General features: G+C 46.4%; 1 protein-coding gene across 1 annotated transcript in view; it reads right to left on the minus strand.

Moving 5' to 3' along the window:
- TRAPPC3L (trafficking protein particle complex subunit 3L) overlaps nucleotides 1-26,771 on the minus strand; it is a 169,524-nt gene that overhangs the window by 142,268 nt on the left and 485 nt on the right. The window lies entirely within an intron of this gene.

A 26,771-nucleotide genomic window follows, 5' to 3' on the forward strand; every position in this document is an offset into this window, starting at 1 on the left:
GGTAGTGACGGGTATTACAGTTCCCGTACACTACAGGTCCCCTACCCGAAGGTGTAAGTTATGGAAAATGTGAGTGAGGTTTCTCTGAGACAGAGGAGCAGAATAGATAGCGAATATGGGAATAGGTCTCTGTAGCGTACAGAGAGACAAACCCATAGTGTGGGCAAAATGGGCATCTATCAAATTTACTCCTGCTCCACTGTCTAGAAAAAAAGAAATAGTCTCCGTCTTAACGCCAAAAACAACAACCGCTGGCAACACAAATTGCGATGTTCGTATGGAGGAAACGTATACCCCCCGGCTGACATCCTCCACACAGCCTGGGGTTAGTAGTTTTCCGACGGTCTTTTGTTTTTGAGGAAGGAAGGACAGACATTAATAAAATGACCCCTCTCCCCACAGAAAAAACAAACCCCATGCTTACGGCGAGCCTCAGGAGGATGGACCTGACGAGTAGTTCCTCCTAGCTGCATAGGCTCGTCTAAGTCCGTACAGACTAACTGCTGCTTGAGAGGGGTTACCAATTGCTCCGGATTTTTCAATCTGTCCCTAAGACGTCTATCTATTCTGATAGAAAGGGACATCACCGCATCAAGGGAAAAGGGAGTCTCATACAGCGCAAGCGCATCCTTAATCCTTTCGGATAACCCAGAGCAGAACTGACTCCTGAGAGCCGGGTCGTTCCACTGGGTATCCGTAGCCCACCTACGGAACTCTGCGCAATACTCCTCTACTGGCCGCTCTCCCTGTAGGAGTCTCCGTAATTTTGATTCAGCCAGTGCGACTCGGTCAGGGTCGTCATATATGAGACCCAAGGCCCCAAAAAATTCATCCACTGACCGGAGAGCCTGGGAATCAGTGGGTAAAGAGAACGCCCAGGATTGCGGGTCCCCCTGCAGCAGGGAAATAACAACCCCCACCCGCTGTTCTTCATTACCAGAGGAGTAAGGGCGCAGTTTAAAATATAATTTACAGGCCTCACGGAACGTCACAAATTTGTCCCTTCCCCCAGAAAATCTGTCAGGAAGAACAACCTTGGGTTCCGCAACAACCTGGTTACCTGTAGCAACCGCTGGGCTTGCGGTCTGTTGCAATTGCTGCTGTTGCTGGAGGACTGACGCCTTCAATCCTGCCACCTCCAAAGACAGGCCTTGAAGTTGCTTTGACAAAGCAGCAATTGGATCCATACTGGATTCTAAGTAGGTAGAAAGAGTTTTTTTTATTTTTTTTACCTACACAAAATAAGGGCCAGATATAATGTAATGACCGGCGTCACGCAAAGGGAGGGAAGTGGGAAGGCCCTGTCCAAGAGAGAGGGAAAGGTGGTGACTTCTGACTCACCTTGCGGCTGGCACCTGACTGCCCTGACGTCCCTAGACGGGTTCCTCACCCGTACGCCGATCACGTGCCTAAACCCTGGCTTTCCCTAAGATGAGCCCTGTGTAGTGAACAGGGCGGTGGGATCACTAGTCCGCACCACTGACACTAAGAGGAAAACACCAAGGAGAGGACAGACAATACAGACAAACATATAATCCCAGGTGGGAGACAACAGCAGACCACCAAGGCCCAACAGGGATCCGGAGGGTAACACTCTGGAACAACAACCAGGGATCTCAGCTACTCAGCTCCAGTGGGTCAGTATAGAAGTCCAGGCAGGAAGCTCTATATCTGGCAACCAGAGAAGTGGGAGATGGGAATATAAGGAGGTTGGGATTGCTGGACAAGAAACAGCTGAGGAGGAGAAGCTACGGATCCCTGAGTGAGCCAAAAAGGATTGCAAGGCAAACCCAGAAAGCTACCATTACGAAACAGCACTGTCTTTGTACATCGAACGCGCAGCCACCCGCTGCGACTTCCTGACCCCGGGTATAACGGAGTCAGACGTGGCTCTTGACACCCTCGTGACAGTTATGCTGCCTTTGCCGTGACCCTCGCATTATACGCATTTTGGCCAACACCGATTACTGGTTGTTCACTTTTCTCGACCCCCGCTACAAAGAGAATTTCTCATCTCTCATTCCTGTGGTGGAGAGGACTAGCAAAATGGTGCAATACCAGAAGGTCCTTGTGGAAAAATTGCTCCAAAAATTTCCAGTTGACTATGCTGGCGGCAGAGTACGTAGTTTCTTGGGCAACCGAGGAGGGGAGACGAGGGGAACACACAGCAGTTCCAACAGAGGCAGGACAACACTCTACAAGGCCTGGGACAGTTTTATGACACCCGCCAGCATCCTCACCCTGATGCGCGGCCTAGTGTCACAAGGAGGGAAAAGTTTTGGAAGATGGTGAAGGAGTATGTAGCAGACTGTGTCAGCGTCCTTAGTGATCCCTGTGTGCCTTACAACTATTGGGTGTCCAAGCTGGACACGTGGCACAAACTGGCACTCTACGCCTTGGAGGTGCTGGCCTGCCCTGCTGCCAGCGTTTTGTCAGAGCAGGTATTTAGTGCTGCTGGGGGCATAATAACTGATAACCGCATCCCCCTGTCAACTGAAAATGCTGACAGGTTGACTCTTATCAAAATGATCAAGGCCTGGATTGCCCCTGACTTCTCTACTCCAGGAAAGTGGCTGAACATAAAGGCACTTTAAATGTGGCTTTTATGGTGTATTGAATACACTGTATTCCCATGCACCCCTTCCACCACAAAAAAGGGTATATAATTCAATCTCCCTTTTCTTGTCCTCCATCATATCAACATGCTTATTAGGCTGCCCTCATTCCTAATGTTTTAGAGGGTCAGCTCAGCAGCAGACCCTCACCCCTAATGTTTTAGAGGGTCACCAGCAGGCCCTCGCCCATAATGTTTTAGATGGTCAGATCAGCAGCAGGCCCTCACCCCTAATGTTTTAGATCGTCAGATCAGTAGCAGGCCCTCGCCCCTAATGTTTTAGAGGGTCAGCTCTGCAACAGACCCTCACCCCTAATGTTTTAGATGGTTAGATCAGAAGCAGGCCCTCGCCCCTAATGTTTTAGAGGGTCACCAGCAGGCCCTTGTTCCTAATGTTTTTAAGGGTCACCAGCAAGCCATCAATCATAATTTTTCAAGGGTATGTATGATGCCCTCTTTTATGTGTAATAAAGGGTGTATTGGAGTGCCAATTCCTTGTAATTTTTGGCAGCCCTTTGATTTAGTGCATTGTACCACAATGTGAATGAGGCCCTCCTTTATGTGATATACAGGTTGTATCGAAGTGCCTCTTCCTTGTCATTTTTGTCAGCACTTGCACTTTATATACAAGTAAATATACAGGAAAGAATGTTTCCTAACAATTTTTCCTCTAAAATCGATTTTATCTTCGGTTTTGTGCGTATTAGGCTACATGCACACGAACATTGTTTGTTTCCGTGTCCGTTCCGTTTTTTTTGCGGATAGGATGCGGACTCATTCATTTCAATGGGTCCGCAAAAAATGCGGACAGCACACCGTTTTCAGCAGCGACCTTGGGAGTCCAAGATGCATCTAGACATCCTCCCCATGCTGTTCCCGAACTATTTCAGTGCTGTTTCCATTAATTTCTGACCTTTTCCTGTGAACCAGACACCCTCCCTTCTTCAGAGCAATATGAAACAAAGGACCGGCACTTCACTGATGAACAAATCTGTGGCTTTATTGAAGCATGGAGGAAACAGCGCTGATGCGACACGTGTTTCGGCTCAGGTGTGAGCCTTTGTCAAGCATGTCAAGCATGATGCTTGACAAAGGCTCACACCTGAGCCGAAACACGTGTAGCATCAGCGCTGTTTCCTCCATGCTTCAATAAAGCCACAGATTTGTTCATCAGTGAAGTGCCGGTCCTTTGTTTCATATTGTGAGTGGGCTTTCATACCCTGGACACGGGCACCACGACTCTGCCAGAGGAGTGCCGACCGTCTTCAATTTTTGCCTTCTTCAGAGCAGGGGGTGCCTGGTTTAATGCTCTGGTTCTCCCATTGACTTCCATTGTGCTCAGGTGCTCTGTAGAGTACCCGAGCATCCCAAAGTGTTCTACTCGAGCACCAGAGCACCCGAGCACTTTGGTGCTCCATCAACCCTAGTGGAAACGTTGCATATCAATCTATGTTAGCAGACGCCGTTCTGCCGCTGCAGCTCAAAGAGGGGCGAAGACTTCAGGAACCACTTTACAACCAGATTGAACACGTGTGCCATGCAGGGCACATGGCTCAGCCCTCCTTGACACAGTACCGACACCATGTTCTTCCCATTGTCGGTCACCATGGTTCCGATTTTCAGTTGTCGAAGAGAAAGCCAGGATTCAATTTCTTGATGAAGGACGCAGAGCAGTTTCTCCCCTGTGTGACTCCGCTCGCCCAGGCAAACTAGTTGCAGAACAACGTGACACCGCCGTGCCCTGCACATATGATATGCTGGAGGGGCACTGTGAATTGTCCCTGCAGTGGAGGCTGAGGACATGGTGGAGGATGAGGAGGCAGAGGCAGACATTGGACCAACAGCGTGAGAACGTGGAGGCAGAAGCGGCGTCACTTAGCCAAGTTGCTGGTGTGGCTGGGCAGGAACCACATTTAACCAGTGGACCATAAAGGACATATATTGTCCTTTACTGTAGTTACAGCTCCACACGTCGGCGCTGACGTGCACTTTGGCAGACACCGACAGGCTCAAGGACTGGTCCACCTTCTCTTCTACATATTTGTGCAGGGCTGGTACTGCCTTTTTGGCAAAAGAAATGACGGCTTGGGACTCTCCACCTTGGCTTGGCACAAGCCATCAGTTCTCTGAAACGTGAAGGGTCCACCACTTGGAAAGGGAGGGACTGCAGCACTAGCAACTTGGACAGGAGCACGTTCAGCTTTTGCGCCGTTGGATGAATGCTCGCAGACAGTTGTCTCTTGGCAATCGTTTCAGTGATCGATTGCTGACGGAATGACTGACGAGGAGTAGGAGTAGCAGGAGCTTTAGGACCAGCAGATGATGGGAAGGACAGACAGCTCCCTTCAGCTGAGGTGGTGGAGCCTTCACTGCATGAAATTGGGTGCTTGCCACTGGGTGATGCAGCGGTTGCTGCGGCAGGCTGGACCACCACATCGGAGCCACGGTTCTCCCAATCCACTTTATGGTGGCCTCACGCACAAGCTGCCACCCTCTTCTCCTGATGATGAAGTCCCTTCTTCTCCCGGCTCCCAAGGGCGATCGGCTACATCATCATCATCTGCTACTGTCTGAACGTCACTGATGTCCCCCTCAACGGTGTCAGGGCCAAGAGCATGACCACTCACAACACCTGCTCCCATGCGACTCTCATGCGACTACCGGAGGAAGCGGTGGATGTCTCCTCCAGATCTTGGCTGGGCAGTAGCTGCTGACTGTCCTCGCTGAAAAGTGGAGCCGAGCCTACGGCATATAATACTTCTTGTGCTGACTCTTGGCTGGGGGTGTCTGATGTCACTTGCAACGAAGTCGAAGACAGAGTCAACCATTCAAGCACCACTGGGTTGCTGGACAAGACACGACTGCTAGATGACACCGGGAGCTCTGGCCTCTCGCTGCGGTTCCTGCTGCCACGCCCCTCCCTTCTTTTTGCCCACTGCCCGTTCCCTTCGAAGAGCCTGTCATCTGTCTGTCGGACATGCTGTATATGCTATAAAAGAATTGCATTAAAATTAAAATAATGCCCCTCAAAAAAGGGTGTAGTACAATGTTACTTCACCGCTGAGCGGCAATTAAGAAAAATATATTTTTTCTGATTAATAAACTCCCCCCCCCCCCCCCCAAAAAAAATAATAATCACAATTCACTGCAGAAGGTCAATTAAGATGTAATCTTTTTCCTATAACTACACCCCAAAAAAAGAAATATAACAATCACAATTCACTGCGGAACGGTTAATGGGACGTACGTATATTTCCTTTTTCTACACCGCATAAATGGCTGTAGTACAATGTAACTTCACCGCTGAATACCAATTATAACATAAATATTTTCCTTTTTTTTCCTATTTCTACTTCCCAAAAAAAGAAAAATAACAATCACAATTCACCCCAGAATGGCTAACAGGTAGTGTTGAGCGAACCCGAACTGTAAAGTTCGGGTCCGTATCGAACTTTACGATTTTTGGTACCCGGACCCGAACCCTAACTTTGCCGAAAATGCAGGGCAGCCAATCAACAAGCTTTTAAGCTGTGTGCCCTTAGAAGACATCACAGCCATGCCTACTAATGCTTACTAGTCCACGTATTAGTGGGTAAATGTAGTGGCGGATGGGCCTGAGGCGGATAGCAGTTTTGCGCATGTCCTTCCGCCACCGAGGATTGCAGGACTTTTCTCTTTGCCTCCTGTTGCCTCCTCCACTTACTCCGCTTCCTCCTCTACCGCTTCTTCATCTGGTCAGCGTAACACCTTCACCACCAACTTTAGCACAGCCAGGGGGAAACAATGTGCTGAAATTGGTGGTGCAGAGGTTCCTGAAAAATTACCCCGATATGTCAGAGATGCTGCAGAAAGTGTGGGCTGTCTGTGTGTGTTTTCGGCGTTCTCACCCTGCTGCTGCTCGCCTGTCAGCGCTGCAGCGTAACTTCGGCCTTCCCGCTCACCGCCTCATATGCGACGTGCCCACAAGGTGGAACTCCACCTTGCAGATGCTGGAGAGACTGTGCGAGCAGCAGCAGGCGATAGTGGAGTTTCAGCTGCAGCATGCACGGGTGAGTCGCTCTGCGGAACAGCACCACTTCACCACCAACGAGTGGGCATCCATGCGGGACGTGTGTGCCGTGTTGCGGTGTTTTGAGTACTACACCAACATAGCCAGTGCCGATGACGCCGTCCTCAGCATTACTATCCCACTTCTATGTCTCCTTGAAAAAACACTTCGGGCGATGATGGAAGAGGATGTGGCACAGGAGGAAGAGGAGGAGGGATCATTTCCACGGTTATCAGGTCAGTCATTCACAAGTGGCTTGGAGGGTGGGTTCCTGCACCATCAGAGGCCGGGTAGACAATTGTCCAGCCACGACACAGTTCTGGAGGATGATGAGGAGGAGGAACTGTGTTCACAACAGGGTGGCACCCAAAGCAGCTCATGGGCATCACTGGAGCGTGGCTGGGGGAATACAGAGACACAGACGATACACCTCCCACAGAGGACAGCTTGCTGCCTGCGCAATGACCGCCGAGTTGCCCACATTCTAACCAGTGCTGATTACTGGGTGGCCACACTGCTGGATCCCCGCTACAAGGACAACGTGCTGTCCTTAATTCCGTCACTGGAGCGTGATCGCAAGATGCGCGAGTACAAGCGCACGCTGGTAGACACACTGCTGATGGCATTCCCACCTGACACCAGGAGCTCAGTGGAAGCACAAGGTGAAGGCAGAGGAGGAGGAAGAAGCCGCCAACGCAGCTGGGGCACCAACACCTCAGAAGGGAGGGTTAGCATGGCCAAAATGTGGAAAAGCTTTGTCAGCACGACACAACAACCAGCACCACCAGCTGATATGGAACGTCTTAGTAGGAGGCAGCATTTCAGCAACATGGTGGAACAGTACGTATGCACACTTATACACGTACTGACTGATGGCCTGGGTATGCCCCAGGCATGGGATTCAGCCGGTTCCCTCCGGTTCTCCAGTCCCGGTTGTTAAAATTACAGCCGGTTCTGTGAACCGTGTTGCTGGCTGAATCCCGATCCGAAGTTCGGCAGTAGGTCATGGGGAGATGAGCGATACAGATTAATGTTGCAGCAGATCAAGGGAGAGGCATCTCCCTTTCCTGCTTCTCTGATAGGCTGCAGGCACTAGGCTTGCAGCCTATCAGAGGCTGGCGCAGGCAGAGCGTTGACATCATCGCGTCCACCTGAGACGAGATTTGTACTGCACGGGACACAGGCACTGGCACATTAATGGCACATGATGGGGGACACTATGGGGGGCATTACTGGCACATGATGGGGATACAATGGGAGCATTACTGGCACATTATGGGGGACACTATGGGGGCATTACTGGCACATGATGAGGGTATTACCGACACATGATGGAGGATACTATTGGGGCATTACTGACACATGGTGGGGGATACTATGGGGCCACTACTGGCACATGATGGGGGACTCTATGGGGCATTACTGGTACATGAAGGAGGACACTATGGGGCATTACTGGCACATCATGGGGGACACTATGGGTGCATCTACTGGGGCATTACTGGCACATCATGGGGGACACTATGGGGGGCATCTACTGGCACATCATGGAGGACACTATGGGGGTATTACTGGCACATCATGGATGACACTATGGGAGCATTACTGGCACATCATGGGGGACACTATGGGGGGATCTACTGGGGCATTACTGGCACATCACGGGGGACACTATGGGGGCATCTACTGGCACATCATGGGGGACACTATAGGGGCATCTACGGGGGGAATTACTGGCACATAATGAGGGGCACTATGGGGGCTTCTACTGGCACATGATGGGGGATACTATGGGAGCATTACTGGCACATTATGGGGGACACTATGGGGGCATCTACTGAGGCATTACTGGAACATCATGGGGGACACTATGAGGGCATCTACTGGCACATCATAGGGGACACTATGGGGATATCTACTGGGGGAATTACTGGCACATCATGGGGGCACTATGTGGGCATCTACTGGCACTTCATGGGGGACAATATGGGGTCATCTACTGGGTGCATTACTGGAACATCATGGGGGACACTATGGGGCGTCTACTGGCACATCATGGGGGACACTACAGGGAGTGCAGAATTATTAGGCAAGTTGTATTTTTGAGGATTAATTATTATTGAACAACAACCATGTTCTCAATGAACCCAAAAAACTCATTAATATCAAAGCTGAATATTTTTGGAAGTAGTTTTTAGTTTGTTTTTAGTTTTAGCTATTTTAGGGGGATATCTGTGTGTGCAGGTGACTATTACTGTGCATAATTATTAGGCAACTTAACAAAAAACAAATATATACCCATTTCAATTATTTATTTTTACCAGTGAAACCAATATAACATCTCAACATTCACAAATATACATTTCTGACATTCAAAAACAAAACAAAACAAATCAGTGACCAATATAGCCACCTTTCTTTGCAAGGACACTCAAAAGCCTGCCATCCATGGATTCTGTCAGTGTTTTGATCTGTTCACCATCAACATTGCGTGCAGCAGCAACCACAGCCTCCCAGACACTGTTCAGAGAGGTGTACTGTTTTCCCTCCTTGTAAATCTCACATTTGATGATGGACCACAGGTTCTCAATGGGGTTCAGATCAGGTGAACAAGGAGGCCATGTCATTAGATTTTCTTCTTTTATACCCTTTCTTGCCAGCCACGCTGTGGAGTACTTGGACGCGTGTGATGGAGCATTGTCCTGCATGAAAATCATGTTTTTCTTGAAGGATGCAGACTTCTTCCTGTACCACTGCTTGAAGAAGGTGTCTTCCAGAAACTGGCAGTAGGACTGGGAGTTGAGCTTGACTCCATCCTCAACCCGAAAAGGCCCCACAAGCTCATCTTTGATGATACCAGCCCAAACCAGTACTCCACCTCCACCTTGCTGGCGTCTGAGTCGGACTGGAGCTCTCTGCCCTTTACCAATCCAGCCACGGGCCCATCCATCTGGCCCATCAAGACTCACTCTCATTTCATCAGTCCATAAAACCTTAGAAAAATCAGTCTTGAGATATTTCTTGGCCCAGTCTTGACGTTTCAGCTTGTGTGTCTTGTTCAGTGGTGGTCGTCTTTCAGCCTTTCTTACCTTGGCCATGTCTCTGAGTATTGCACACCTTGTGCTTTTGGGCACTCCAGTGATGTTGCAGCTCTGAAATATGGCCAAACTGGTGGCAAGTGGCATCTTGGCAGCTGCACGCTTGACTTTTCTCAGTTCATGGGCAGTTATTTTGCGCCTTGGTTTTTCCACACGCTTCTTGCGACCCTGTTGACTATTTTGAATGAAACGCTTGATTGTTCGATGATCACGCTTCAGAAGCTTTGCAATTTTAAGAGTGCTGCATCCCTCTGCAAGATATCTCACTATTTTTGACTTTTCTGAGCCTGTCAAGTCCTTCTTTTGACCCATTTTGCCAAAGGAAAGGAAGTTGCCTAATAATTATGCACACCTGATATAGGGTGTTGATGTCATTAGACCACACCCCTTCTCATTACAGAGATGCACATCACCTAATATGCTTAATTGGTAGTAGGCTTTCGAGCCTATACAGCTTGGAGTAAGACAACATGCATAAAGAGGATGATGTGGTCAAAATACTCATTTGCCTAATAATTCTGCACGCAGTGTATGAGGGCATTTATACTGGCACATCAGTGGATGCACTATGGGAGCATCTTATACTGGCAAATTATGGGGGCACTATGGTGTTGGAGGGGGGAAAGAACACTATGGGGGCATATTATATAGGCACATTATGGGGGCACTATGAAGGGGCATTTATACTAGTGCATTATGGGGGACACTATGGGGGAATCCCTTTCCTGCTTCTCTGATAGGCTGCAGTCACTAGGCTTGCAGCCTATCAGAGGCTGGCGCAGGCGGAGCGTTGACGTCATCGCGTCCGCCTGAGACGAGATTTGTACTGCATGGGACACGGGCACTGGCACATTAATGGCACATGATGGGGGACAATATGGGGGCATTACTGACACATGATGGGGACACTATGGGGGGCATTACTGGCACATGATGGGGGATACTATGGGAGCATTACTGGCACATTATGGGGGACACTATGGGGGCATCTACTGAGGCATTACTGGAACATCATGGGGGACACTATGAGGGCATCTACTGGCACATCATGGGGGACACTATGGGGATATCTACTGGGGGAATTACTGGCACATCGTAGGGGACAATATGGGGGCATCTACTGGGTGCATTACTGGAACATCATGGGGGACACTATGGGGCATCTACTGGCACATCATGGGGACTATTGGGGCATTTATACTGGCATATCTGGGGGAATTTACACTGGCACATCAGGGGGGACACTATGGGGGCATTTATACTGGCACATCAGTGGGTGCACTATGGGAGCATCTTATACTGGCACATTATGGGGGCACTATGGTGTTGGAGGGGGGAAAGAACACTATGGGGGCATATTATATAGGCACATTATGGGGGCACTATGAAGGGGCATTTATACTGGCGCATTATGGGGGACACTATGGGGAAATCCTATTCTGGCACATTATGGGGGCACGATGGAGTTGGGGGAGAACACTATGGGGGCATATTATATAGGCACATTTTGTGGGCACTATGGCGAAGGGGAAGAAGCGCTATGGGGGTATTTTATACAGGCACATTATGGGGGACACTAAGAGGGGGAATTTTTTTGTACTGGCACACAAAACAGGAGCATTTTTGAACTTGTGCACATTATTAGGGGGCATTTTTTGTACTGGCGCACATTATAAGCGACATTCTTTGTACTGGTGCTCATTTTAAGTGGCCAATTTGCCCCTTGCAGTAATATTGCTCTCCAAAGTCCCACCAATAGTAGTACTGTAATTCTCTGCCAGAGTGCACTTAGTAATAATAGTGCCCCTACAGTGCCCCCAACAGTAATACTGTTCCCCAGAAGTAATAATGCTCCCATAGTGCCCATAATAGTAATCATGTTCCCCATAGTCCCACAGTAGTAATTGGGGGAGATAATGTTTACACTATTAGTGTCAGGGGCACTATTTGCTGGGTGCAGTTATTTTAGGACAGTGTGCCAATAATTATTAAAGTGGCACTATTTGTGTGGTACTAGTGTTATCAGGGGGATTATCTGTTTATATAGTATAGTACTGGGAGCACAGCGGGCACAGTTTTGGGGGTGGCAGGATGAGTTGTTCAGAAGGTAGAAGGATGATGGAAAAACTGCAGAGACAAGAGATGGGTGAAAAATCATCATGGGGGTCTGGTCTGAAAGGAGAAGATGAGGAAAGAGAACATCTACATCAGAGACGACGTCACTGGATGTAAGAGGTATGTAGTGTTGTATTCTGGATAGCACTGAATATAATATGTATGCAAATATGTCTTTGGTGCTAGGTACTGTCAGGGACGTACCAAGACATACGGACGTCCCGGCGACAGTGATTGGCAGGAGATCTGTGAGACTGGCAACACGTAGTTTGATCTGACAGGTTTTCCTTGTGGATCAAAAAGCGTCTGTGTTATTTCTGGTAATGGCCACACCCCTTGCCTCCAGGTGTTGTAATTTAACCTTCCTTATTTATATTTTCTTCTCCCACAATGCTGTGCGGTTTATAGCTTCTGTGCCTGTGGATAGTTTGTGGTTGGATCTCAGCTGAGTTCCTGGTGTTTCCATAGCCCCTTTGAAGTCTTTCCTTTCCCTTATGTATTTTGTTTGGGTTCTGTGTGTTGCTTTTCCCTATTGTTTGTATTAGGCCTGTAGAAGACTCCTGTTCGTCCTTCCTTTTGGAGGAACAGGTAGTCTCGTCCCTGCCATTAGTGCCAGGGTCCTTTAGGGCTAGATAGGACTCTGGGTATTCCTGCGTATGAACTCACCTACCTTTGGGGACTGTTCATACTGGTAGTCAGTCAGGATTTTAGTTAGGGTTTTCACTTGGAGGTGTCCATCTTCATTCCCTAGTTCCCAGGCCTGAGGCCCTGTTCCTCCCTTCCCTCCTATGCTCGGTGTGGTGTTTCCCCTACCACACGGAAGTGTGACAGGCATAAATGTGTATAAAATGTATATGGAGTAGGTAAATCTACTGTAAGTGTAGCCTATGTGTGATTTATATACTGTATCTATAATGTATGGGTGTATATTGTATATGTGACTATGTAAGTGTAGTGTCTATATACTCTGTTTATGTATGCATACCTCCCAACCATCCCAGATCTGGCATAGCTACTGTGTGGGGGACACAATGGAGACTAATCAGGGTTTGGACATGTACAGATAGACATTAGGTGGAGTTAGAGGTGTGGGTCAGCACCTTAAAAAACTTGTTTGGGACCTTAGGCTTTTTAAAAGTTGGGTGGTATGTGTGTGTAGTGTATATATGGTGTATTTATGTATGTGTACCATGTATATGGTGTATTTATGTGTATGTGTGTGGCATATTTATGGTGTATGTATATGTATATGTAAGCATGTGTCATGACGACGCGTGTCCGCCGTTGAGTAGGGAACCTGTTGTTAAAACTTTGAATCCCACCCCTGGTCTGCCCCATTCAACTTCTGGGTCTCCAAATTGGGCACATGGCCTGAGTGTATTGTCCGAACATGTGTTCAGCACGGCAGGGGGGTGATCACAGACAAGCGCAGCCGCCTGTCCACAGCCAATGTGGACAAGCTCATGTACATTATGAGCCAAATGAACCAGGCATGGATCCCATAGGACTTGTCCTTACCTTGTGCAGAATAGACAGGTATACCGGCCGCACCCAGCCATTGTTATACTCCAGCGCACTTTCTCTTTGTTTTCTTTTTTATATTTCCCAATTTTATGGGACCTTCACAAATTTATTAAAAAGAAAAAAATATATGTACAAGCAGAGCCCTTGTAGCACTCAGTGGATGTTTGGAGCTGGAGTAGGGTTCCCACCCCTTCTATAGTAGATACAAAGACTCCAGCCAAGTCGTATTAAGTGCAATTTGTTTTATTTGCATATCAATGGTAGGCGCCTATACCTGTCAGCGGTACTACCGCATGTTTACTCCCGACTGCGTCCACACCTTTGTGACTCCCTCCACCAGCGGCACTAGTCTGATGAAGGCACGGAGGTGCCGAAACGTCACTCCGCCGCAGCAACCACCATTGATATGCAAATAAAACAAATTGCACTTAATACGACTTGGCTAAAGAAAAAAATATATATATATTGTGTTGGCTACCTCCTCTCCTCCTCCACCACTGCTTCCACCTACACCACCACGTCCACCTCCTCCTCAACCTCCTACTCCACTTTGATCTCCGCCTCCTAGTTCAAGATCATTATTTTTTTCACTTTTTTTTTAAATTCTATGTTATTTTAATTATTTTCCCTATCCACATTTGTTTGCAGGGCAATTGTCCTGCTCTTACCTCCATTTTGCTTCCTTTTGCAGCCCTCTAACCCTTTCTATGACTTTTTTAGAGCCATTTTAGTACCCCAAAGTTCGGGTCCCCATTGACTTCAATGGGGTTCGGGGTCAAGTTTGGGCCAAGAACGTCCAGGTGTTCGCTCAACCCCACTAATGGGGCGTACGTATATTTCCTTTTTCTACACCACGTTAATGGCTGTAGTACAATGTAACTTCACCACTGAACGGCAATTATGTTTTTTATTTTTTTTTCCTATTAATACACCCCCTCAAAAAAAGTAAAACAATGTAAAATCAACGCAGGGCGGCTAATGGGACGTAAGTATCTTTCCTATTAATACACCCCGTAAATGGCTGTAGTACAATGTAACTTCACCGCCGAACGGCACTTATGACATATTTTTTTCTTTTTTTTCCTTATTACTACACCCCCCTTAAAAAGGTAAAACAATGTAAAATCAACGCAGAATGGCTAATAGGACGTACGTATCTTTCCTATAAATACACCCCGTAAATGGCTGTATCACACAGAACTTGCACCCCAATCCCAAGCAAGGTTTGCTGGAATTAGTGATGTATCATATAGTGCAAACAACCTAAAAGTAGCAGTATAACAGCAATTTGGATCCCCAATTAGTGCATCAAGGTTTAATAGAATCACTCCTATTACCCAGGCTGTACTCTCCCCTATTGCAACCTGTTGTCCTTTTATAGTGTAGATAATGTCTCTCTATCCTTTCCCTACGCCTTGACTAATCTTTCCCTGAACTTGTAAATCGTGTTTTTAGCACAATTAAGTCTTTCCTAGCACTGTCCCTAGCGCCTGCTGACGTCTCTTCCTGCACTAAGTACACTGGAAAAGGCTATTTATAGGGCTGTGACATCACAGGGGCAGGCTGCTGATTGGCTGCATGCATGGCATTGTGGGTGATCCCTCATTCCCAGAGTTCTTTGCTCCATGTCCTAACATGTGCAGCAGCCATTTTAGGAAAAAATGTGATTCGTTACCACGAAGCGTGAGGAAATTTGGATTCGGTGCAATTCGAATTTTTCCGGAAATTCGGATCGAATTCCACTTCGTCAACTTCGATTCGCTCATCTCTAATGATAATACACTGCTCAAAAAAATAAAGGGAACACTTAAACAACACAATGTAACTCCAAGTCAATCACACTTCTGTGAAATCAAATTGTCCACTTAGGAAGCAACACTCAGTGACAATCAATCTCACATGCTGTTGTGCAAATGGGATAGACAACAGGTGGAAATTATAGGCAATTAGCAAGACACCCCCAATAAAGGAGTGGTTCTGCAGGTGGTGATCACAGACCACTTCTCAGTTCCTATGCTTCCTGGCTGATGTTTTGGTCACTTTTGAATGCTGGCGGTGCTTTCACTCTAGTGGTAGCATGAGACGGAGTCTACAACCCACACAAGTGGCTCAGGTAGTGCAGCTTATCCAGGATGGCACATCAATGCGAGCTGTGGCAAGAAGGTTTGCTGTGTCTGTCAGCGTAGTGTCCAGAGCATGGAGGCACTACCAGGAGACAGGCCAGTACATCAGGAGACGTGGAGGAGGTCATAGGAGGGCAACAACCCAGCAGCAGGACCGCTACCACCACCTTTGTGCAAGGAGGAACAGGAGGAGCACTGCCAGAGCCCTGCAAAATGACCTCCAACAGGCCACAAATGTGCATGTGTCTGCTCAAACGGTCAGAAACAGACTCCATGAGGGTGATATGAGGGTCCGACGTCCACAGGTGGGGGTTGTGCTTACAGCCCAACACCGTGCAGGACGTTTGGCATTTGCCAGAGAACATCAAGATTGGCAAGATTGGCAAATTCGCCACTGGCGCCCTGTGCTCTTCACAGATGAAAGCAGGTTCACACTGAGCACATGTGACAGACGTGACAGAGTCTTGAGACGCCGTGGAGAACGTTCTGCTGCCTGCAACATCCTCCAGCATGACTGGTTTGGCATGGGTCAGTAATGGTGTGGGGTGGCATTTCTTTGGAGGGCCGCACAGCCCTCCATGTGCTCGTCAGAGGTAGCCTGACTGCCATTAGGTACCGAGATGAGATCCTCAGACCCCTTGTGAGACCATATGCTGGTGCGGTTGGCCCTGGGTTCCTCCTAATGCAAGACAATGCTAGACCTCATGTGGCTGGAGTGTGTCAGCAGTTCCTGCAAGACGAAGGCATTGATGTTATGGACTGGCCCGCCCGTTCCACAGACCTCAATCCAATTGAGCACATCTGGGACATCAGGTCTCGCTCTATCCACCAACGTCACGTTGCACCACAGACTGTCCAGGAGTTGGCAGATGCTTTAGTCCAGGTCTGGGAGGAGATCCCTCAGGAGACCATCTGCCACCTCATCAGGAGCATGCACAGGCGTTGTAGGGAGGTCATACAGGCACGTGGAGGCCACACACACTACTGAGCCTCATTTTGACTTGTTTTAAGGACATTACATCAAAGTTGGATCAGCCTGTAGTGTGTTTTTCCACTTTAATTTTGAGTGTGACTCCAAATCCAGACCTCCATGAGTTGAAAAATTTGATTTCCATTTTTAAATTTTTGTGTGATTTTGTTGTCAGCACATTCAACTATGTAAAGAACAAAGTATTTCAGAAGAATATTTAATTAACTCAGATCTAGGATGTGTTATTTTTGTGTTCCCTTTATTTTTTTGAGCAGTGTATATTTGGAATGTGAACATTATATAACAATGGTTGGTGAGAATAAAAGCAGAGTTGGTAAAAGAAAAAGCCTCACTGGATATCAATGGCCTTCACATGGCTAGAAAGAAGTCAGCCTACCAAACCAAAAACACGACTTCTAACCTCTTCAATTCCTGGTATGAGGGGGAAAAGCTGCATAATTTGTGCCCACATTTGCAATAAAAGTAGGATCATTTTGCCAACTTGCAACTTGATGCATCTCATTTTAGACATATTTGTGAAGCAAGTAAGGCTACTTTCACACTAGCGTTCGGAGCGGGTCCGTCTGATGTTTCATCAGACGGATCCGCTCCTATAATGCAGACGTTTGTATCCGTTCAGAACGGATCCGTCTGCATTATAACTTAGAAAAATTTCTAAGTGTGAAAGTAGCCTGAGCGGATCCGTTCAGACTTTACATTGAAAGTCAATGGGGGCGGATCCGTTTGAAGATTGAGCCATATAGTGTCATCTTCAAACGGATCCGTCCCCATTGACTTACATTGTAAGTCTGGACGGATCCGCTTGCCTCCGCACGGCCAGGCGGACACCCGAACGCTGCAAGCAGCGTTCAGGTGTCCGCTCACTGAGCGGAGCGGAGGCTGAACGCTGCCAGACTGATGCATTCTCAGCGGATCCGCCTCCACTGAGAATGCATTGGGGCCAGACGGATGCGTTCGGGGCCGCTTGTGAGCCCCTTCAAACGGATCTCACGAGCGGACACCCGAACGCAGGTGTGAAAGTAGCCTTAGCCGGAAAGGATATTCTACTGCATCTTTCCTGCTGAGGGATGAGGTGTGGCTTAGCATGATGGGGCATGATGTAAGATGCAACATTTTGAGGCAAAATTTGTGCACAAAGGTGGAAATTTATCAAAACTGGTGCAAAGGAAAACTGGGTTAGATGCAGATAGTAACCAATCAGATACCACCATTAATTTTCCAAAGGAGCTTTGACAAATGAAAGGTCAAATTTGATTGCATGCTATGTGCAACTCAGTTTTCCTTTGCACTAGTTTTGATAAATCTTCCCCAAAATTGTGATGCAAAGTAATGCCTCATTCACACATCAGTGTTTTGGTCAGTGATTTCCATCAGTGATTTTGAGCCAGAACCAGGTGCGGCTCTAAACACAGAACAGGTGCAGATCTTTCCCTTACCCTCAGTTCAGACCTGAGCGTTTTACAGCGCGTTCCTACGCGCTGTAAAACGCTCAACAAGGAGAAACCAATGCTTCCCTATGGGAATGGTTCTCACTTGGGCGTTTTACAGCGCGTACGATCGCGCTGTAAAACGCCCGACGCTCAAACAAGTACATGAGCGTTTTTTTGGGCGTTTGTCGCGCGTTCCCGTACATAGACTTTCGGGAACGCGCGACAATGTGTGTTCACTTGTCTCTGTATGCGCGCTTGTAAACGCCCGTACAATCGCGCATACAGAGCGCTCCTTTCAGAACGCTCTGGTGTGAACCCAGCCTTATATCTTATGTCTGTGGAGGCTCCATTCCTGGTTTTGGCTCGAAATCACTGATGGAAATCACTGACCAAAACACTGATGTGTGAATGAGGCTTAACCCTTTGGATACCGGAGTTTTTTCATTTTTTCATTTTCATTTTTCTTCCCTATCTCCCAGGAGCCATAACTTTTTTTTTACCGTTCACATATCCATATGAGGGCTTATTTTTTGTGAGACAAGTTGTACTTTCTAATGCCGCCATTTAATATGGCATACAATGTAGTGGGAAGTGGGGAAAAAAATCCAAATGGGGTGGAATTGGAAAAAAAACGCAATTCCTCCACCGGTTTACGGGTTTTGTCCCTATGGCATTCCATTTGCGGCACAATGGACCCATTCCCTTTCTGGGTCAGTATGATTACAACAATACCACATATGTATAGGTTTTTTATGTGTAAATAGTGTAAAAATGAATTAGAACATTTTACATCACCATATTCTGACCCCCATAACTTTTTTATAGCTATATCTGCTGAGCTGTGTGAGCCACCTGCTGGCCAAAATAAGAATTGCAGCTCTAATACCCTGGGTCTCTTCAGAGAGACCCAGTGTATTGAAACCAATTACTGGCATCCTCATTGATCTCAGAGGATGCCGGGAAGAAGCTCACGCTTCCGTTTTTTTTAGCTTTTAGATGCTGTGATCACATTTGATAATGGCATCTAAAGGCTTTAATGACTGCGATCGGCATTACTATAGTTTGAAACAGCAGAGACCAGCCAGCCATGTTTACCCATTGCCATGTACGGCGCTGGTAGCGATAGGGTTAACACAAGCAAAAGGTGGTAAAATATAGATAAAAATGTCTGTGAGAAAAGCAGTACACCAGTTTTACACACAACCTGAGCAAGTGTGATAAATATGACAGATCAATTCAGTCTGTGGGGGGAATTTATCATCGACCATCCTTTTATAGCCCCGAGATACCGGAGGATGCACTTAAAGGGGTTGTCCCACAGAAAATAATTCAACAGTTTTCAAACCAGCACCTGGATCTGAATACTTTTGTAATTGTATGTAATTAAAAATGTATCATAGCTACTGAGTTATTCAGTAAAATGTATCTGTATAGCGCCACCTGCTGTTAGTTTTTTTCTTATTTCTTTGTCCTGCTCATTGAGATGGCCGCACATGGCCAGTTTCATCCTTCAACTGCCTCCTGAGTTGTGATAGGGAGAAAGCTCCAGCAGAATGGACACGGCTCCTGAGCTGTGATAGGGAGAACATGGACACGCTCCCTTAGGCCTCTTGCACACAATGTTTTTTTTTTTCGGTTTCCGTTCTGTTTTTTGCGATCCGAATACAAAACCGCAAAAAAAACTGAATGTACAGGGTGGGCCATTTATATGGATACACCTTAATAAAATGGGAATGGTTGGTGATATTAACTTCCTGTTTGTGGCACATTAGTATATGTGAGGGGGGAAACTTTTCAAGATGGGTGGTGACCATGGCGGCCATTTTGAAGTCGGACATTTTGAATCCAACTTTTGTTTTTTCAATAGGAAGAGGGTCATGTGACACATCAAACTTATTGGGAATTTCACAAGAAAAACAATGGTGTGCTTTTTTTTAACGTAACTTTATTCTTTCATGAGTTATTTACAAGTTTCTGACCACTTATAAAATGTGTTCAATGTGCTGCCCATTGTGTTGGATTGTCAATGCAACCCTCTTCTCCCACTCTTCACACACTGATAGCAACACCGCAGGAGAAATGCTAGCACAGGCTTCCAGTATCTGTAGTTTCAGGTGCTGCACATCTCGTATCATCTGAAGGCAATCGTCTATGCTGTGAAGATACGAGATGTGCAGCACCTGAAACTACAGATACTGGAAGCCTGTGCTAGCATTTCTCCTGCGGTGTTGCTATCAGTGTGTGAAGAGTGGGAGAAGAGGGTTGCATTGACAATCCAACACAATGGGCAGCACATTGAACACATTTTATAAGTGGTCAGAAACTTGTAAATAACTCATGAAAGAATAAAGTTACGTTAAAACCAAGCACACCATTGTTTTTCTTGTGAACATCCCAATAAGTTTGATGTGTCACATGACCCTCTTCCTATTGAAAAAACAAAAGTTGGATTTAAAATGTCCGACTTCAAAATGGCCGCCATGGTCACCACCCATCTTGAAAAGTTTCCCCCCTCACATATACTAATGTGCCACAAACAGGAAGTTAATATCACCAACCATTCCCATTTTATTAAGGTGTATCCATATAAATGGCCCACCCTGTACTCCGTGTGCATTCCGTTTCCATATTTCTGTTTTTCCGTTCCATTCAAAGATAGAACATGTCCTATTATTGTTTGTATAACAGACAAGGATAGTACTGTTCTATGAGGGGCCAGCTGTTCCGTTCCGCAAAAAATGGAATGCACACGGATCCGTTTTTTTTGGACCGCAAAATACTGAAAAAGCCATTCCAGTGAGGCTGTCAGCTTGACATAGATCTAGCAGAGCAATGAATGGGGAGATCTCTGGAATCCATGTGAGGTACAGGGCTGGTTCTAAGGCTACATTCACATGACCGTATGTGTTTTGCGTTCCGCAAATTGTGGATCCGCAAAACACGGATATCGGCCGTGTGAATGTAGCCGGCCCTATGATAGAAATGCCTATTCTTGTCCACGATTGCGGACAAGCATTGGACATGGTCTATCTTTTTTGCGGGGCCGCGGAACGGATCTATGGATACGGTCGTGTAAATGTAGCCTTACTTTGTTGTCTAGAGGTTGTCATGTATTATATGAAGTCTGATTTTCATTTTTTACATTATTCATGGAATAACCCTTTTAATTGAACTAGGCCCATCCTCTGGCAATCCGTGCGTCTAGATTGAAATCTGCTCCAGCCTCTAGGTGGAATAGATTTCAGTCATCATTTATGCCAGGAAACTGGTGTGAATAATAGTGAATGTGCAGGGCAAGGGTGGGATTGTCAATGTGCCCAGTGGCGAGGGTGTTGTAGAAATATCACTTGCACATAAATTCAGGTACAGTGGCATTCAAAAAGTCATAAACCAGGGGTGTACGGTCATAATAAATGACCTGCTTTCTCTTTGTCTGCATTTTAGGCCTCTTTCACACAACCGTTTTTTTTTTCCGTTTGCGGGCCGTTTTATGCATTCCGTTCCGTATTTCCGTTTTTTCCGTTCCGTTGCAAGATAGAACATGTCCTATTATTGCCCGCAAAACACTGAAAAAGCCATACAGTCGTGTGCAAGAGGCCTTAGACAGGATTAGTAAATCTGCCCCAATGTGTGTGAACTGCAACTAGCTCAACTAGTAACTCTTTTGTTAAAAAATCTGAGTCCCATCTTTTTATATCACTGTATGTTTTGCTGTTCCTCTATTATTCCTGCTAAATGTTTATGCAAGGGGTTATGACTGGGTGTAAATAGTTGGGGGGGGGGGGGGGGTGGTCCCTGTACAGCCTCACACTGACAGTAGTGATTGACTGTGCAGGGACAACCCCCCCCAACTGGTAGCACCCAGTTGTACCTTTATTCAAAGTTCTAGAAGGAATAATAGAGGAATGGAAAAACATACAGTCATAAGAATAAATGCTCCACAGTTGTCATGTCATGTAGAATATGATTATTTACTAAACATATATGGCAGGAGAGGTGACAGCTCCTCTTTCGGTATACTCACCTACCTATGTGGCCATATACAGTAAATGTAGGTACAGTATGCCTTACACATCAAACCTACCACCCAAAAACAACAGCACTATTTGTTTTCAGTCTTATAGGCACAATTGGGATGTCTTCAGTTCAGGCTTTTTGACTGATCAGGCAAAAGATAAAACCGCAGCATGCTACGGTTTTATCTCCGGCCAAAAAAACTGAAGACTTGTCTGAATGCCGGCATTTTTTTCCATAGGAATGTATTAGTGCTGGATCCGTCCTTCCAGTCTGCGCATGCGCAGACCGGTAAAAATGTGAAAAAAAATCTAAACGGATCCTTTGTCCGTATGACAAACGGACAGGCCGATCCGTTCTTGCAATGCATTTATAAGACGGATCAGTATCCTGATGAGTCTTAAAATGCAATCAGTTTGCATGCGTTTTGCCGGATCCGGCAGGCAGTTCCGGGGACGGAACTGCCTGCTGGATTCCTCTGCCACAAGTGTGAAAGTACAAAAGTTATCATAAATTACAGTGTCCAGTAATGCTGTGACGGGTACTGAAAGAAGGGGAGAGAGGGATTCTCCTACCTCTCCTCTGCTGCTGTTATTTGTTTGGTGGAGCAGCCCTGGGGGCGGATGCTGCTGCTCTACCAATCATTCAAGTGGACCCTGGATGTGCCCGCCTCTGTCACCTGCCTGCCCGCCTAGCTCGTAGCGCCACTGACCTCCTCCTCTGGCTGTGACAGACAGCCGAGAAGAAGCAGCACTGCCCTCACTCTCCCACACCCGCCTCTGAGCACCATTGCCCCCTGCCTGCCTGTCAGTCAATGCCACGACCTCCTGCTTCAGACTCCCAGCCTGACCAACATTAGTGAGTCTGATACCCTGTACGGTGCCCCCTACACTGTACTGTGCCCCCTTATAATACACTGTAGGAGGTACAGTACAGGGTTATAAGGGGAATCCCCTGTACTGTGCCTCCTAATCTTTACTATGCTCCCTTATACCCTATATTGTGCCTTCTAACCTGTACTATGCCCTCTTATACCCTGCATTGTGCCCCCTTACTATACCATGTACAGTGCCTCTAGTCATACTCTATACTGTGCCCCTTTATACTCTGCTATCCAGTCACTGTATGGCGGTGTTATCCAGTCACTGTATGGCGGCATTATCCAGTCACTGTATGTAGGTGTTATCTGTTCACTATACAGCGGTGTTATTCTAGTTACTGTATGGCAGTGTCATCCAGTCACTGCATGGCGGTGTTATCCGGTCACTGTATGGTGGTGCTATTTAGTCAATGTATGGTGGCATTATCCAGTCACTGTATGGAGGTGTTATCCAGTCTCTGTATGGTGGTGTTATTCAGTCAATGTATTGTGGTGTTATCCAGTCACTGTATGGCTGTATTATCCACTTACTGTATGGTGGTGTTATGGCAGTCATTGTATGGCAGTGCTATACACTCCCTGTATGGTGGTGTTATCAAGTCACTGTATGGCGGTGTTATTTAGTCACTGTATGGAGGTGTTATCCAGTCTCTGTATGGTGGTGTTATTCAGTCAATGTATTGTGGTGTTATCCAGTCACTGTATGGCTGTACTATATACTTACTGTATGGTGGTGTTATCCAATCATGGAACGGGGCTATAATGTTACAATGTTTGTTATCCAGTCATGGTATGAGCTATTATCCATTATGGCGGTATTATTTAGTGTGTGTATATTGTTAATATATATAGTTACTAAATGTATTATTACTGTATTCGGGGGTAGGATTAATATATTTACAGTATATAAATTCCAGTATAGTATACTGTAGTGTGCCTGTATATCCCAGTAAATGAGCCTTGGGGAACACAGTCCACACCACTGACCACCAGGACTAGGCTGTGCGCTCTGTCAGCCTTCTGTACTATAGCATACAGTACAAGGCTTCCTGCCCTCTCTGCCATGCTGCTCCGCTGTGTACTAGTGCTTACTAGTGCAAACTAGGGCTGGGTTCACATCACATTTTTGCTGTAACATATACAAAAAACGTATACGTTAATAGATGCCTCAGACTGACACCATACTGTGACAATCGTTACCATTGTAATAAAAAAAATGTAATTTTTTTTTTAACCAGACATGATGTGAACCCACCTTTACATATGCACACATGTAATGCCCATATGGTCATGGGGAGGGGGGGGCGTAAAACAAAATTTGCTGTGGGGCCCAGTCAATTCTAGCTATGCCCCTGACTCCTCTCTAACGGTACGACCACACGTTCAGCTTTCCTGATGCAACTTTGGAAGTCAAAACCAGGAGAGAGTTCGAAATAGAGAAGTCCTATCTGTCCTTTATACTTTTCTTTTATGATCCACTTCTGATTTTGCTATCCAAAACTGCATCAGGAAACCTGACCGTGTGGCCATACCCTAAGGCCCCTTGCAGACGAGCGCGTCCGGATTAGGTCCGAATGCGCTACGTGAAAAATGTGCGATTTCGCAGGCAAAGTAATTCAGTTTTTATCGCGCGGGTGCAATGCGTTTTGATGCGTTTTGCACGCGCGTGATAAAAAACTGAATACTGTATACAAACAATATTTCTTAGCAACCATCCGTGAAAAACGCATCACATCTGCACTTTCTTGCGGATGTGATGCGATTTTCACGCAGCTCCATTCACTTCTATGGGGCCAGTGTTGCGTGAAAATCGCTGAATATAGAACATGCTGCGATTTTCACGCAACGCACAAGTGATGAAAACCAACGCACATGCACACAGCCCCATTGAAGTGAATGGGTCCGGATTCCGTGCAGGCGCAATGCGTTCGTATCACGCATTGCACCTGCGCGGAATACTCGCTCGTCTGCAAGGGGGCTAAGGCGTGCAATATTTTTATGTTCCCTTTACGGTCACCTTTAAAACAGATTGATCAATAGGATCCAGTGTGAAAAAGCAGTGTTCTTCTGAACTAAAGTCTAAAGTTAAATGTACTTGAGGTCTGCCACTTAATAAATAATGCATATTACATATAGGCAGAAAGTACTTATTTCCTTAATATTGTAAGAAGGATTTACACAAAGGAGGGTCAGAAAGCAAAAAACACAACAAATGAATATAGATATAATATAGTATTGGATAGTAATATACGTATTAAGCTCCTTGTTTAAAGGGGATTTCTGGAATTACTATGGTTAAAAGAAATGCTGTTGTAGTATACCTCCCCTATGTTTTTTTTCATGTTTGGACTCAAATCACAGTTTTGTTTACATCCTGTATGCAGCACTTCCTGTTGCTGTATACAACCAAACCCATGATGCACTTCTCCTTTCTGTGGGACAGCTCAAGCACCGCCCCTAACAACGCCCAGCAAGTTTATAGCTCCTCCCACCATCTAGTTACATAGACACTCCCCTATCACTGCTCCTGTTGCTTCTTTGACACACCCATAGACAGAACATCACAGGAAATAAGAAAGAGCTGCATGGACATGGTCATGTGACCACAACCCCGAACAGAAGATAGAAACAAGAAAGGTAAAAGAAATACATTCTTTAAAGTGGTTGTGCATTAATTTCCAGACCTCTCAGGCTGGTGGGACCCCTATTGGCCTGAGGAGGGGGTGATGGTGAATTCACTAAAAGAGTTCAAGAGGGGCCTGGATGTATTTCTGGAGTGTAATAATATTACAGGCTATAGCTACTAGAGCGGGGTCGTTGATCCAGGGAGTTATTCTGATTGCCTGATTGGAGTCGGGAAGGAATTTTTTATTCCCCTAAAGTGGGGAAAATTGGCTTCTACCTCACAGGTTTTTTTTTTGCCTTCCTCTGGATCAACTTGCAGGATAACAGGCCGAACTGGATGGACAGATGTCTTTTTTTAGCCTTATAAACTATGTTACCATGTTACAGTTGGGGTTTCCGTTAGTACTGCCCACTTTTGGCCTTGGATAGTGCAAATTTGCCAGGACTGTCTCTTAAAATCATGGAAAGTCTCACCAAATTCGTTCTCGCTGCTGCACTGTGGGCTTTAGCAGGTCGGTACTCTAAAAGTACTGAATCCGGTACTGCTGAAATCAGTGGGTATGTCACAACACTGTACTGACCTCAGTGGGGGCAGCATAAAGGAGCTGACGGGTTCCCTTTAAAGAGGTTGTCCATGATTAGAAAAACATGGCTGTCATGGGTTGTGTCTGGTATTACTGCTTAGCTCTACTGAAGTGTCATACCACACTCAACCTGTGGACAGGTGTGGCGCTGTTTCTGGAAGAAAGCAGCCATATTTTTTCAGATACTGGAAAATCCCTTTAAACATTAGATACTTTTGAAAAAAAGGAAGATTAAATTACATTCTATCAGACACATATATTGTTGGGCTATATGCAGTTTTTTTGTTGCTCTTGTTCTCCGGAAATTATTTAAAATGGTTGCCAGCAACCTCTCCTAGAATGTGAGGGGAACTGGTTGCCAGCACTTTCAGAGCTGCAGCTCACTACACATTACACTCTGGCACTAGCGTATACTACATATCGGTGAGTTTTCCCATCAGGCCCCTCAGCCATGATGGCATATCGTAGTCAGGACCACATCATTACCATCTATTGTAGAGCAGTGTAGTGTGTAATGAGGCCCTGCCTCCCCCCTGGCAGCTTGGCTAGTGGTGGCAACTATTTCTGCTCATTTTCTAGGACAGAGATCAGCAACCATGGGCACTCCAGATGTTGTGAAACTACAGTTCCAAGCATGCTCCATTCATTTCTATGAGAGTTCTTAGAAGAGCAGAGCAAGTATGCATGCTGGGAGTTGTAGTTTGACAACAGCTGGAGTGCCGGAG

Source organism: Bufo bufo, chromosome 4, assembly GCF_905171765.1.
Source record: "Bufo bufo chromosome 4, aBufBuf1.1, whole genome shotgun sequence".
Taxonomy (NCBI): Eukaryota; Metazoa; Chordata; class Amphibia; order Anura; family Bufonidae; genus Bufo; species Bufo bufo.